This window comes from Neovison vison, chromosome 6, assembly GCF_020171115.1.
Source record: "Neovison vison isolate M4711 chromosome 6, ASM_NN_V1, whole genome shotgun sequence".
Taxonomy (NCBI): Eukaryota; Metazoa; Chordata; class Mammalia; order Carnivora; family Mustelidae; genus Neogale; species Neogale vison.
Window position 1 is genome coordinate 110,241,890 of NC_058096.1, and position 15,097 is coordinate 110,256,986.

The following is a 15,097-nucleotide window of genomic DNA, read 5'->3' on the forward strand; positions in this document are numbered from 1 at the left end:
TTGGAGTGATGATTCAGTCAGTCACATACAACCCATACAACCTGGGACAAGTTTATGTCACTGCAGAGTGAAAATGATGATAAAAATAAGAACTACCCTCCTTATTGTATAGTGTGGAGGGAAAAAATGGCAATACACAATTATAATTGGAAAAGTACTGCACAAATAGGAGTCATCAGTGAGATGTTTTATTTTAAAAAAAAGGAAAGAAGGAAGCAAAGAAGGAAAGGACAGAGAGAGAAAGGAATAAACTCATTACTGATGTGCCTATCTTGGAAAAATACTAAATGCCTATCAAACCTTTCTTGGTTTTTTCTACGCCCTCTTGTCTCTATTCACACTGGTATCCTGTTACCAGACAATGAAACAGTCAAGATGGTAGTATTATTTTGTGCAATATAAGCCAACATTGCTCTGAAAAGAGAGGTGATTTTCTTTATGAATAGAAATATGTTGAGTTTTGTTACATAATTACTGATAAAATTTGAGAGACTGTTTTCTCTAAAAATTCCATTAACCAATTAAATTTATTAACTAATTTTAAAAAAGAAGAGAAAAGAGAGGGTATGTATTTTCCACAGGCACATACATTTCAAAAAAATTCCCCCCCCAAAGAAAACCACCAATGCATTGGCGGTTGTTGCTCTCATTTCTTTTTTTTTTCTTTTTTGAAAAATTTTTTAAAATTTTTAATAAACATATAATGTATTATTAGCCCCAGGGGTACAGGTCTGTGAATTGCCAGGTTTACACACTTCACAGCACTCACCATAGCACATACTTTCCCCAATGTCCATAACCCAACCACCTTCTCCCTACCTCCCTCCCCCCGGCGACCCGCAGTTTGTTTTGTGACATTAAAAGTCTCTTATTGTTTGTCTCCCTCCCAATCCCATCTTGTTTCATTTATTCTTTTCCTACCCCTAAAACCCCCATGTTGCATCTCCACTTCCTCATATCAGGAAAATCATATGATAGTTGTCTTTCTCTGATTGACTTATTTCACTAAGCACAATACCTTCTAGTTCCATCCATGTTGTCGCAAATGGCAAGATTTCACTTCTTTTGATGGCTACATAGTATTCCATTATATATATATATATATATATATATATATATATATATATATACACACCACATCTTCTTTATCCATTCATTTGTTGATGGACATCTAGGTTCTTTCCATAGTTTGGCTATTGTGGACATTGCTGCTATAAACATTCGGGGGCACATGCCCCTTCTGATCACTATGTTTGTATCTTTAGGGTAAATACCCAGTAGTGCAATTGCTGTGTCGTAAGGTAGCTCTATTTTCAACTCTCTGAGAAACCTCCATGCTGTTTTCCAGACCAACACCATTTATTGAAAAGGCTGTCCTTTTTCCATTGGATAGTCTTTCCTACTTTGTTGAAGATTAGTTGACCATAGAGATTATGGTCAACTAATCTTTTCTTCTAAATTACAAGTTTTTTTTATTTAAATTCTAGTTAGTTAACACATATGGTAAAGTTGTTTTTAGGTGTAGAATTTAATGATTCATCACTAACATATAACACCCAGTGCTCGTCGCAAGTGGCCTCCTGAATGCCCATCCCCCACCCACATCCCTCCATCAACCCTCGGGTTGTTGTCTATCTTTAAGATTGTTTCTCTCACAATCTACACATATAATGCAATCCTATCAAAATAGAAGTAATTTTTTTCAAAGAAATGGAACAAATAATCCTAAAATTTATATGGAACCAGAAAAGACGCCAGAATGGCCAGAAGAAAGTTGAAAAAGAAAACCAAAGCTGGCAACACCAAAATTCCAGACTTCAAGCTCTATTACATAGATGTAATCATCAAGACAGTATGGTACTGACATAAAAACAGACACGTAGATCAATGGAACAGAATAGAGACCCCAGAAATGGACCCTCAACTCTATGGTCAACTAATCTTCAACAGAGCAGAAAAGATTATCCAATGGAAATTCAACAAGTGGTGTTGGGAAAATTGGACAGCCACATGCAGAAGAATGAAACTGGACCATTTCCTTACTCTACACACCAAAATAGACTCAAAATGGATGAAAGACCTAAATGTGAGACAGGAATCTATCAAAATCCTTGAGGAGAACACAGGGAGCAACCTCTTTGACCCCAGCCACAGCAACTTCTTTCTAGAAACATAACCAAAGGCAAGGGTAGCAAGAGCAAAAATGAACTACTGGGACTTCATCAAGATCAAAAGCTTCTGCACGGCAAAGGAAGCAGTCAACAAAACCAAAAGACAACTGACAGAATGGGAGAAGATATTTGCAAATGACATCTCAGATAAAGGACTAGTATCCAAAATCGATAAAGAGCTTAGCAAACTCAACACCCAAAGAACAAATAATCCAATCACGAAATGGGCAGAGGACATGAACAGACATCTCTGCAAAGAAGACATCAGATGGCCCACAGACACATGAAAAAATGCTCAAGATCACTTGGCATCAGGGAACTACAAATCCAACCCACAATGAGATACCACCTCACACTAGTCAGAATGGCTAAAATTAACAACTCAGGAAATGACAGATGTTGGTGAGGATGTGGAGAAAGGGGAACCCTCCTACACTGTTGGTGGGAATGCAAGCTGGTGCAACCACTCTGGAAAACAGCATGGAGGTTCCTCAAAAAGTTGAAAATAGGCACTCCTGGATAGCTCAGTGGGTTAAAGCCTCTGCCTTCAGCTCAGGTCATGATCCCAGGTCCTGGGATCAAGCCCTGCATGGGGCTCTCTGCTCAGTGGAGAGCCTGCTTCCTCCTCTCTCTGCCTGTCTCTCTGCCTACTTGTGATCCCTGTCTGTCAAATAAATAAAATCTTTAAAAAAAAAGTTGAAAATAGAGGTACCCTATGACCCAGCAATTGTACTACTGGGTATTGACCCTAAAGATACAAATGTAGTGATGTGAAGGGGCACATGCACCTCAACTTTTATAGCAGCAATGTCCACAATAGCCAAGCTATGGAAAGAGCCTAGATGTCCACAAACAGAAGAATGGAAAATGAAGATAGATAGATAGATAGATCTATATATAGATATATATAGATATATTATGCAGCCATCAAAAAAAAACCCCTAAATCTTGCTATTTGCAACAATGTGGATGGAATTAGAGGGTATTATGCTAAGTGAAATAAGTCAGTCAGAGAAAGATGATTATCATATGATCTCACTGATATTAGGAATTTGAGAAACAAGACAGAGGATCATAGGGGAAGGGAGGGAAAAATGAAACAAGATGAAACTGGAGAGGGAGACAAACATAAGAGTCTCTTAATCTCAGGAAACAAACTGAGGGTTGCTGGAGGGGAGGAAGGTGTGAAGGATGGGGTGGCTGGGTGATGGACATTGGGGAGGATTTGTGCTATGGTGAGTGCTGTGAATTTTGTAAGACTGATGAATCACAGACCTGTACCTCTGAAACAAATAATACATTATATGTTTAAAAAAAAAAAAAAGATTGTTGCTCTCATTCTTGTTTTTATTAAGCAAGTCCCTGAGTGGGTTTCCTGAAGTCTGATGCTTCAGAAAGCTTCCATAGTCCAGTCACCAGTTGGGCCCAGAATTCTGATGTGAAAAGCCTGGAATGATCAGAGTGAAAGGTATGTGAATATAATTAGAAGGTACAGAACAAACGATAATATCTATGTTCACTCAAGGCATCAGGTAGTAAATTTCTCATGTGGACTAGTTTCATACAAAAAAAAATCACACACACGAATATATATTTTTTTAATTTAATTTAATTTAATTTAATTTTTTTGTGTGTTCCAAAATTCATTGTTTATGCACCACACCCAGTGTTTCATGCAATACGTGCCCTCCATAATACCCAACACTAGGCTCACCCAATCCCGCCCCCCTCCCCTCCTCAGTTTGTTTCTCAGAGTCCACAGTCTCTCATAGTTTGTCTCCCCCTCCGATTTCCCCCAAATCACTTCTCCTCTCCATCTCCCAATGTCCTCCACATTATTCCTTATGCTCCACAAGTAAGTGAAACCATATGATAATTGACTCTCTCTGCTTGACTTACTTCACTCAGCATAATCTCCTGCAGTCCCATCCATGTTGATACAAAAGTTGGGTATTCATCCTTCTGATGGAGGCATAATACTGCATTGTATTTATGGACCATATCTCCTTTATCCATTTGTATGTTGAAGGGCATCTTGGTTCTTTCCACAGTTTGGTGACTGTGGCCATCACTACTATGAACACTGGAGTACAAATGACCCTTTTTACACTACATCAGTATCTTTGGAGTAAACTCTCAGTAGTGCAATTGCAGGGTCATAGGATAGCTCTATTTTTAACTTCTTAAGGAATCTCCACACTGTTTTCCAAAGTGGCTACACCAACTTGCATTCCCACCAGTATAAGAGGGTTCCCCTTTCTCCACATCCTCTCCAACACTTGTTGTCTACTGTCTGGTTGATTTTGGTCATTCTAACTGGTGTAAGGTGGTATCTAAATATCCTTGAATATCCCTGATGGCTAATGATGATGAACATTTTTTTCATGTGTCTGTTAGCCATTTGTATGTCTTCTTTAATAAATGGTGCTGGAAAAATTGGACAGCTATGAATATATATTTTTAAACTTTATTTTTTTCAGTGTTTCAGGATTCATTGTTTATATATCACACCCAGTGTTCCATGCAACACGTGCCCTCCTTAATACCCACCACCAGGCTCACCCACCCCTCTCTGTGAATATACTGACAACAATTTTCTTCCATGCTTCTGAAAAATATAATGCATGCCTTTTCCAATATATAAGTATGCCTCATTTAGAATACTGTAAACGAGAACACGGATTCCAGTAGCTTTCGAGTCATATTACTAAAGTGTGTTTTTCAGTCTCATGCCTACATCACTTGGTCTCAGATTTGAGAAAATAAAAATATAAGTGTGTTGTGAAAAGAGGAAAGCAAGTGACCTTTCCTGGAGTATCTTCTGTGCCAGGCATTACAGGATGCATTTTTTCAATACCCTATCTCATTACCTCCTTAATTCTCCCCCATACTCTCTCCTGTCTAGATCTTTGGACATGGGACTCCCCATGCCCAGCACGTTTTTCTAGATCCCTGCTGCTCCCTCAGTGACACTTGCCTCTCTCATTCCACTCTTCACCTGGACATATCTTCTCCTTCAAGATTCAGCTTGGACCCAAGATTGCCTTGTTTTTCCCATTGCATGTCTCCTCAGTCTCCAGAGCTCCCTCCAGCATGCACGATTGCAGACCATAATGTTAATGGCAGTCTGCTTTCCTCATTCAAGGGCAAGCTTCAAGAGGACAGGGGCCATGACTTTTTCAAGACGATGAGCCCAGTGCATGGGGTGGTTCTAACCACACAGACTGTCTGGTTAAAAGAACAAATGAATGAGTTATTGACTGAGCCAAGTATTATTAACCCCCAATTTTCATATAAGAAAAATGAGGCTCAGAGAGGGTAAATGGTCACCCTGTAGAGTAGATGTTTTTTCCAGCAGGTCTAGGATTTAAACCACATTGTTCTTGTTCTCATAGTTGCTCTCAACAAAAGTGGGAGAATCCTGAAGTCCCATGTCCATTTTCTCCAGCCTCATATAGACCTTTGTTGGTCTATAGCAAGAAAGCACTACTGAAAAACAAAGGCCTCAAAGCATGTAAGGCCAGCCCATGGTGCAGGGGCTAGAAATTAGCCTGGAGCCCAGGAGCATTCAGAACCTCCACTAAGGACAGAGATGAGGTTGATGACATTCAACATGGATTTTCTGAGTGTTTGCTGTGTGTTTCACCCATGCTGTAAGCCATGGGGAGTTTGGAGATGGGCAGCAGATACAGCTTGACCCTCAGTCTGCCTACCAGCTCTTCAAGGCTACTTAAGGGACATGCACATATGGCTGAAACAACCTTAAATCAGAGGAGGCAGACAAGTGGAAGAGAAAAACCCCTGGCCGGAACTGGAAGGCCTGCCTCTCCCTTTCTCCCCCATGACCTTTAGGGAACCACTTATTTCCCTCTGAGAGTTTTAGTTTCCACACCTGCAAAATTTAGCAAATTGACTGACCTCAGGGAAGTCAGCAGGCCTGATGTGATTCCCAGTATGTTTTCATCCCGCTTGTATGTTAGGGACTGAATCATGTCCTCCCAAAAATTCATATGGTGAAGTCCTAATCCTTTGTATCTCAGAATGTGACCTTATTTGGAGCTGAGGTCTTTTCAAAGAGAGAAACAAATTAAAATGGAATCACTATGGTGGGTTCTAATGCAACATGACTGGTGTCCATATTAAATAGACATGCATACAGCGAGAAAGCCACGTGACTTTGTAGACAACCACCTACAAGTCAAGGAGAAAGGCCTAGAACAGATCCCTCCCTCACAGCCCTCAAAAGAAGCAATTCTGCCAGGCCTGGTTGTTTGAGCCACACCCTTCAGAACCCTCTGTGTGTAAGGCAGCCCTGGTAAACTCATACACTGTTGTTGTTATTGTTGTTGTTATTTTTAAGATCTTATATTTTTTTAACACACAGAGAGATCACATGTAGGCAGAGAGGCAGGGAGAGAGAGGGGGAAGCAGGCTTCCTGCTGAGCAGAGAGCAGATATCGGGCCTGATTCCAGGACCCTGAGATCATGACCGCAGCTGAAGGCAGGGGCTTGACCCACTGAGCCAGCCAGGTGGCCCCTGTTGTTGTTGATTCGAATGTTTTGATGTTTTCCACATTGTTTCTCATCATTCTCCATGTTCTGCCACTCAGCTGCTTGGCCCATTTACTTTAGCAACTGGTTCTTTAGACATTTCAGTCAGTCTTCCCTGGGTGAGACCTTCCCAAAGTTTTCCTTTGCACACTCACATTTCAGAACTATTCCCTGAAATCTTTCAAGACTAAGAAGCAAGAGTCACATTCTGCAAGAAGGTCTATTTCAGGACCTGGTAAACCAGACTGCATATGCCCAAGCCTATGGTGTTTAATCAGTTCTCCTGGGGAAAGGGGAAGCCCTAATTTATAGTATTTGCCAATTTCCCACCATGGCCAATTTCAAACTTTTGACATGAACTCGCTGAAAATGGAGGTGAGAGGTATGTGCCCTTGTCTCTGGAAGCTGGTGGGGTGACTGCAGTTGGCCACTGCACAACTCTCCCAGTGCTCCACAGTCAAGGCCCATAGTCCTTTGCACCTGATGACCTAATGATGTCTGAGCTTTTAAACCATCTGGGCTGAACATTAGAAACCAAGGTTCTCATCTGTACTTTTTTGATTCACTGAATGATTTGAGATAAGTCTCTAGGCCTCAACAACTTTCATTTCTAAAATGAAAACAAACAAATTAGGGGCTTGTGGGTTTGGTAGCTTGGCCTCTGTGCTACTGGGGTGGGGAGGGGGACCATTAAACTAAGCCCCCATATGCCTCTTCAATTAAAGGCACCTTGCCTTTATAGACTGTGTATGCTGGGGACCTAGGTCAGGTGTGTTTGGGGGATAAGATAAGAGTGAGGAGATTTTTACTGCTAAAAAAAAAAAAAGTGACTTTTGAGTTCCCTCCATTTGAAATGTTTTGTGTTCCTCCATGATTCCAAACCAAAACTTTCAGCCCCCGACTTTGAAAAAGCGGCAGCTGAGGGAAGAACAGCCAACAGGGTGACCAATTCCAAAGAACAAGGCACAGGCCAAAATCACTAGATGGGCCACAGTAATGCTATCTGTTTCTTGAGCGGGTTTCTTCCAGACTCTGACAAATCATGTGAAGGGAGGAATATTTTTACCTGCCTTTGGATGACATCCAGGTCTGGGGTGCAAGGTGGCTGCTGTTTAACAGCAATTAGGGCAGGAAGTGAAGAAAGCCACATGGCCAGGTGGAACTGAGGTCAAGAGAACACGATGCCTCAAAACTGAATTCAGTCTCCTGCCCCAACTGGATGTCCTCTACCACCGCCTGGGGCATCTGGGAGAGCAGGGATGGCTTTCTTCGGAGGAAAAGTCCTTCCCAAAGCTCTGGCTTGATGTAGATACTTGTGTGCGAGAACAGGTCAGGAGCAAGAGAGTGCCATCCTCACTGTGCTTGGGAACTGCATGTCTGCCAGCAATGCGGAGGGAAGGTTTGGGGGGCGGGGGACATCCTGGGTCAGGAGAACCAGGCAGTCAATTATTAGGGTTGTCCAGGGGACAGATCATACATATCTGCCTCAGTCAGAAAGAGGAACCAGAGTGGAGTTTGTTCTCAGGGACCCAAGCACTTCATAGGGAGTCTACCTTCTTATTCAGACTTCCCTTTTGTTGCCCCTTTCACCTCATTACTGTCTTCCCTGGGTGGCCTCTGGGCTTGGCAGTTCTTCTGATAGAGGGAAAGACAGCCTTTTCTTTCTTATTTCTCTCATGCTGTCTTTATATTTGGGCATGGAACAGGGCTGAGTCAACATCATCCCAGAAACCTTGGGCCATGGAATCAAAGTCACAGCTTCCACATGGGCTTAACATTCATGTCAAGAAACAGAACCATTGAGAGAATTTGGATTTATTTTTTAAAGTAGCACAGTTGTCTCTCTCCTCATGCTTGGTGGGAATGTTTGGGGAGGCGATGAGGGATTCTAGGACAGTCAAAGTGTTTAAGGGCTGGAAGGGGTCCTAGAGATTACATTTGGCATAAGGAAATTGTGTTGGCCCCACCTTCAAAATACATATCCAGACTCTAATCACTTCTCACCACCTGCAGTGACCCCTCCCTGATAGTTGGAATCACCTCTGTCTGGTCTTTTTGCTTCTTTCCTTGAGCTTCTCAGTATATTTGAAACTCAAAAGTGAAAATGACCCTTTCAAATCATTTCACTCCTCAGTAGAAATCTGTGCCTCAGTGTCCATTTCTCTGAGAGAAAAATCTCAGTCCTCAGAATAGCCTAGAAGACCCTGCAGGACCTGGCTCTGAACTCATCTCCTGCAAGCCTCCCCAACCCCAATGCTCGGATCAGCATGGCTGGTCTCCTGGCTGTCCCTAGAGTAATTCTCTTGCTTTCCCAGGGCCAGCTGTTCTCACCTGGCTGCCCCTTGAAGCCCTCCTTTCCTTCAGCTCTGCTCAAATTTCACCTTCTCAGTAAGACCTTCCCTGACCAGCAATATGTCAGCCCACAAGTCTCTCCCCACTGTCCCCAAGCTGGGACATTCACTCCCCCTCTGCTGCTCTACTTCATCCCACTTTAGACTTACACAAAAGACCCTCTTCAAGTTTCTTGCATGGTTTAATGTCCATTTCTGCCGGCTAGGATGTAAGCTCTTCAAGGGAAGAGACTTTTCTATCTCATTCACTGAAGTATGCCTGCCTCATGGCGAACCTGGCTAATGAAGGAGGATTTCCTTAATTCCTTTTTTAAAAAGATTTTATTTATTTATTTGACAGAGAGAGACACAGCAAGAGAGGGAACACAAGCAGGGGGAGTGGGAGAGGGAGAAGCAGGCCTCCCACTGGGCAGGGAGCCCGACGTGGGGCTTGATCCCAGGACTCTGGGATCATGACCTGAGCTGAAGGCAGACGCATAACGACTGAGTCACCCAGGCGCCCCATCCCTAACTTTCTGTTTTTTCAAGTAATTTCAAATTTACCTAAGGGTTACAAAGATAGTACAGAGGATTCAAACATAACCCTTCGTGGAGATAGGTTCACATTCTTTTTTTTTTTTTTCCTTTTGTTTTTATTGTTAGGTTCACATTCTAATCAGGTTTCCTTTAAGAAACTTTAATGATATCACTCTTAGCGTTAATAATGATAATAGTACCAGAATTCATATGTGGGAATCATAACCCCCAACTCCCTCTTGGGAGGTGGGGTCTTTGGAAAGTGGTTAGGTTATGGGGGAGAAACTTCCATGAATGGGCTTACTGCTCTTACAAAGGAGGCTGCAGGGAGCTCCCTTGACCTTCTACCATGCAAGGACACAGTGAGAAGGTATCAGCTGTGAACCAGAAAGTGAGCTGTCAGTGGAATGTAACCATGCTGGTGCTTTGATCTTGGACTTCCCAGCTGCCAGAACTGTGAGAAATAGAACTTTGTTCCTTATAAGTTCCCCAGTCTGTGGTATTTTGTTATAGCAGCCTGAATAGACTAAAACACATGTGTAGAATTCTCTAGGTTTGCAAAAGACTTTTTTTTTTTTTAAATGCATTTGCCTACTGGCCATTCTGCACATCTCTAAGATATTGCACCCATAAACAGATGAGAAGGGTAAGACTCATCAGGTTCAGGTGAGATCATGCTCAAGGTCACAATAGTGACAAGGGCAAGAGCAGAGCTGGGAGGTGAGCTGTTTTCTAACTCTGCAGTGGGCACTGTATCTTCTGCCCAGTGCCATCTGGGTGCAGTCGGTCTTGCTCTCTTCTGCTCTTACTGTGTCAGCTCCCTGGGTCAAGAGTGACTTCAACAAAGTGAAGATAGCAGCTGTCTCTTCCAGGCTGGGATGCTCCCCGGACAGCTGAGAACAATGCCCCAATGTGGGCCTGAGTCACTGCATTCTTGTTCCCCTCACCGCACGTGCTGCCTTCACTCAGTCCTTCTGCACTGTGCCCTTGCTGCCCATGTGGGGAATGGGCTGCCAGCCTGGCACTGACCACAGGGGCCTCAGGCGCCCTCCAGACTGGTGACTGAGATGCCATCTGGCACCCACCACAGCTGCAAGGCTTCTGTTCTGGCCTCAAGAAGCAGGAGAACCAAACCAGGGTTGAAGTCTGGGGAAGACCTCCTGCTTCTGGTCCAGCCTCTGTCACTTCCTAGAGAGGACAAAGAGGCAAGGTCATGGTCCTCTCTAGGCCTCAGCTTCCTCGGCTATAAAATCAAGAGAATAAATAATTCTGAGATTGATTATGATTTCTTGATCTTCAATTGTCTCAACCCCTGATGTCTATATATTCAAGGAAAAAGTTTCAGGCTTTGATCCCCAAATATGAACACTGCCAGGCATGGGGATGCATCTATATAGAGAAAGAAGGGGCAAGAAATGTAAGGAGAGGGATCTGATGCAAAACCTACTGCTAGGATTAAATGAGTTAATATGGGTAAAGCGTGTCATCAGGGGACAAAAAATACTTGTAGTGACAGTGGTGAGAAGAGCACTTGCCCCTGAGTCTCCCTCTGTGCCTACCACCCCACCCTAAGCTAGACACCCATGTTCTTGCTTCTGAAATTTGACAGTGCCCTCCAGTGTGATCTTCTGGTCACCAGATCTTCCCCTCACCAACCAAATCTGCCTATTGCTATTAGAGGGACTTCCCTAAAATGCTATTGTGCTATGAATCTCTCTCCTGCTCAAAACCCTTCAGTGATCCTGGTAGCCTCCTGAGTTAGATTCAAATGACTTCTCCTGGAAGTCAAGCACCTCAACAAAAAAAATCCCCAGCCTATTTTCCCAACTATCATCCACCGCAACCCACCCCCCCGCCCATCTATCCAGGACTTTGGTAAACCTACAGCCATCCAGACAGGTGCAAGCGCCCATCCCTTGTTGAGAATGATAAGATGGTACAGTACCTAAGAGATCAGGCTCTGGGGTCAGAGCACCCAAGTTTGAGTAGCTGTGTGGCCTTCTCTAAGTTGTAAAACCTCTCTGAGCTTCAGTTTCCTGGTACATAAATGAGGATGCTATAATGTAGGGATGTTTGTAGGGATGGTTTTGAAGATGAAAAAAGTATGGAAAACAATTGATGTATAGTAGATATTCAATCAATGTTTATTATAATTTTATCCTTGCACTGAACATGTCTTCTCTACCCCATGTCCCTTGTCTGCTAACATTTGCCTGCCTGTCTCCCTGATGAAACCCTCCTCACTCCTCTCCCTCACTCCCCTGAGCTACCCATTCCTTGTCCTTCACGAGGTAACAACTTGGTTAGGATTACTTTTCTTCCCTGTGAAGTCCTTAAGGGCAGGGAAGAACCTGTCCCTCAGAAGTTCCTGGATGGATCTCAGAAGTTAGTGGCCATCACCCAGCAGCTCTCAATTAAGATGTGTTGGGGGACAGAATACAGGAGTGTGATCCTGGAAGGCTCCATGATGACTAAAGGCTCAAAGAAGTGCAGTGTGGGGAACCCAGCACCCTGAAGTGCTGGGGTCCTGATGCCACTTCCCAAACTGGGAACACAGGTGGGCTGAGCATGGGCTCTGAGTTAGGAATGCTCCCCTATGATCACTGTCCCAAGGGTGAAGCTACTCGAGAGCCCAGATCCAAGTGGGCTTCTCTGCCCAGGGGACTGTTGTGTCAGAGCAGGTATGGGGTATGATGGATGAGCTGTGGAAGAGGCAGCCTGGGGGCTGTCGCAGCCTGGGGGCTCTCAGAGCCTGGGGCTCAACTCTGGTTCATCTCCAACAGGCTAAGGCACCTGGGAGGAATCACCTCTCTTGTCTCTGAAGGGAAAATTGGGTTATATCATAGTTCTTAAAGTTTATTGCCCAGAGCAGCAAAATTGGAGTCGCTGAGAGTTTGTAAGAAATCCAGAACATCAGCCTCACCCCAAAATTCTGAAGCAGCAACCCTGGGGAGGGACCCAGCCATTTGTGTTTTATCCAGCCTTCTAGGAGATCTGAGATTGTCTCAAGTTTGAGAAACACTGGGCTAGACCAGTGGGGGTTTTCAAGGCTATTCCCTACTTTTTTTTTTGTAATTGTGATGGACCCTGTTTTTGTTTTGTTTATTTTGTGTCTTCCTAGTGAAATCTCAGGCAGATGCCTGATACGTAAAGTGGACTAGAACGAGTCTCCCTCTGGCTGACTCTCAGACTCTGCCTCTCTAATTCTCCCTCATCATGCAAACTAGTCTAGCAGACCTCTGGTCAGCTGAAGAGTACAGAATTTGGGGTCTGTCATGCCCAGTGCTGCCAGTGGGTAGTGCTTACCAAGCAGGGCACACCCTACTGGCTCCCTGCTGAGTGTCTGCAGTAGACACTGCTGTGTTTCTGCTGATGTGGAATGGGGTCCTAGGCCTTGGGGAGGGGACCACCGAAGTATGGGGGTATCCCTGGCTGGGGGAGGGCCCCTGAGGCTTAGTGGTGCTGATCCGGTAGGCTCTCTCCCAAGGCTGACCAGACAGCTGCTGAGCCCCATTTGATCACGTGAGGAGGGTGACACTTTACGTCTCAGGAAGGCAGAAGTCGTACTTCATTTTCATGCTGGCCGCTTTTGGAGATAATATGGCACCACTCAGATTTTTCTGTCTTCCCTTTCATGAAGCTCAGCCGATCGTATGAAGCAGCCAAGAGACCTGCAGACATACTCATCATTCTATGATGGTTTCTGCACTTTCTGCTTCTCCCTTCTGGCTATGTGGATAGATGAGTCACTTGAATTTCTTTATTTCACTTTCTGAGGTAAAGATGATGGTGAGGGGTGGGTGTTGGGGAAGCCCATGATTAGAGAACTTCACAGAAAAGGCCGCACTGGTGGAGAAGCAGAAGGGAGAAATGCCTGGAGGACTCTTATAAAGGGTAGATGATGGCTGGGACATTCTCTAAGGGCAGAGAACCAGACAGGCCAGAGATTACTTCCCTGATGTAAGGCAGCATCGGAGGTTGCATGCTTTGCCCGGTAGCAGAGAGGGCACGTAGTGGAGGTGGAGAGGAGAAAGGTAGGTGTTGGGGCTCCCCAGTTGACGTGGAAGTGGCCATCTTCCGGATTCCATCCCAGGTATGTGTGTCTGGTGCAGCTGGGCAGAAAGAAATCTCTGTGGTCTGAGACTCTGTCCCAGACAGTTATGTAATGGTGTTGTTCTCAGAAGGAGAGAAAGTACCATGCGTGGGCAGCCACTATAGGGAGACCTCGTCTTTTGGTCCCGACACTATAGAGCAGGACCCATGTTCCTTCCCATCACCACGCTTTGTTTTCCACTTCTGGAAATAAAGAATAATTATATCAGCTCACTTCTGAAAAAGCACATAAAGCAGGCATGATCATGTTAGCTCCTCTCATTTGTCCCATGTTACCAGATACAACATATCTCATATCCATGATCTCATCTGGTCCTCCAATCAATCGTGGGTGGAAATCGTCATTCTTGGTGAAGAAACCCAAGACTTAGGGAGATTGTGGGTCCTCCCAAGATCACATAGCAGTCAGTGGTGGTCCCGGTTTGCTGATTCCCCATTCCTGGTTTTCTCCTAAGGCCTGTTGCTTACCTATCTGTGAAATACAAAGACCTTTCAAGAGAAAGATTACTCCTAGTTGTACCATTATTGTTTCTTATAGCTCCAAATGCTTGCAACATTCACAAACTGTATTACATTTCCCACTCCTGGAACTCACCATTTTCCCTTCGTAAACACTGGCCGCATGCTTTCCTGGGACAAGCTGGCAGGAGACTTGGCTGTGACTTTTCCCATATTTATCCCTAAGCCCAGACAGAATTCCCTCAGTTCCCTGCAGCTTGATGCATTTTCTAGTTCTCAATTAGAGTCAGTAGGAAACATTACTTACCTATAAACGCCGTAAGTTCAAGGACTATTTAAAATACTGAGATTGTGTAATTTTGTAACCTAGGAGGGAGAAACAAAGGTGTTCCCGGAGGTGGTGGGACTATTGCACATGGTCACAGATCACTGAGTTAGGATAAGAATTGTGTAGGTTCAGGAAGTGGGCAGCTCTGGAGCTGGGGACCTCTTCCCACCTGCTCACGTAGTGGCAGGCCCCTCACCTGTCTCTGAATTCCCTTTTCACCACATTTCTGAAATAGGGGCAGTAACAGCTGTCTATGAAATGCTTTGTGACCAGGCAGCAGGCGTTGTACTGTGGCCAAGTATTATGGAACAGATGAGCTTTGTCTGAACCCATCTCCCGAGGCATTCAAGTGTGGAATATTTGGAGGAACACAAAATGCCATTGCTGGAAGGGTATTTTAGCAGTGATCTAGCAAAACACTCCACTCTCTAAATATATGCTCTCTATACCACTCTCAGGGAAGGATGGTCCAGCCTCTGTTTGAATGCTTCCTATGACAGTGAGCTCACTATTTCATTTCTCTGTTGTCCATCTCTGTTAGGTGGATGAGTAGAAAGCTGATGACTTTTAATTTCACCCCTTGCCTCTAGTCCTGTCCTCTAGGGATA

The 15,097-nt window shown here is 44.2% G+C and overlaps 1 long non-coding RNA gene across 1 annotated transcript in view; it reads right to left on the reverse strand.

The window, feature by feature from the left end:
- Positions 1-14,122: 14,122 nt before the first annotated feature.
- LOC122910513 overlaps positions 14,123-15,097 on the reverse strand; it is an 86,059-nt gene continuing 85,084 nt past the window's right edge. The window contains exon 3 of the long non-coding RNA XR_006385233.1: positions 14,123-14,174. This is a non-coding gene — a long non-coding RNA (uncharacterized LOC122910513). The remainder of the gene's footprint in view (positions 14,175-15,097) is intronic.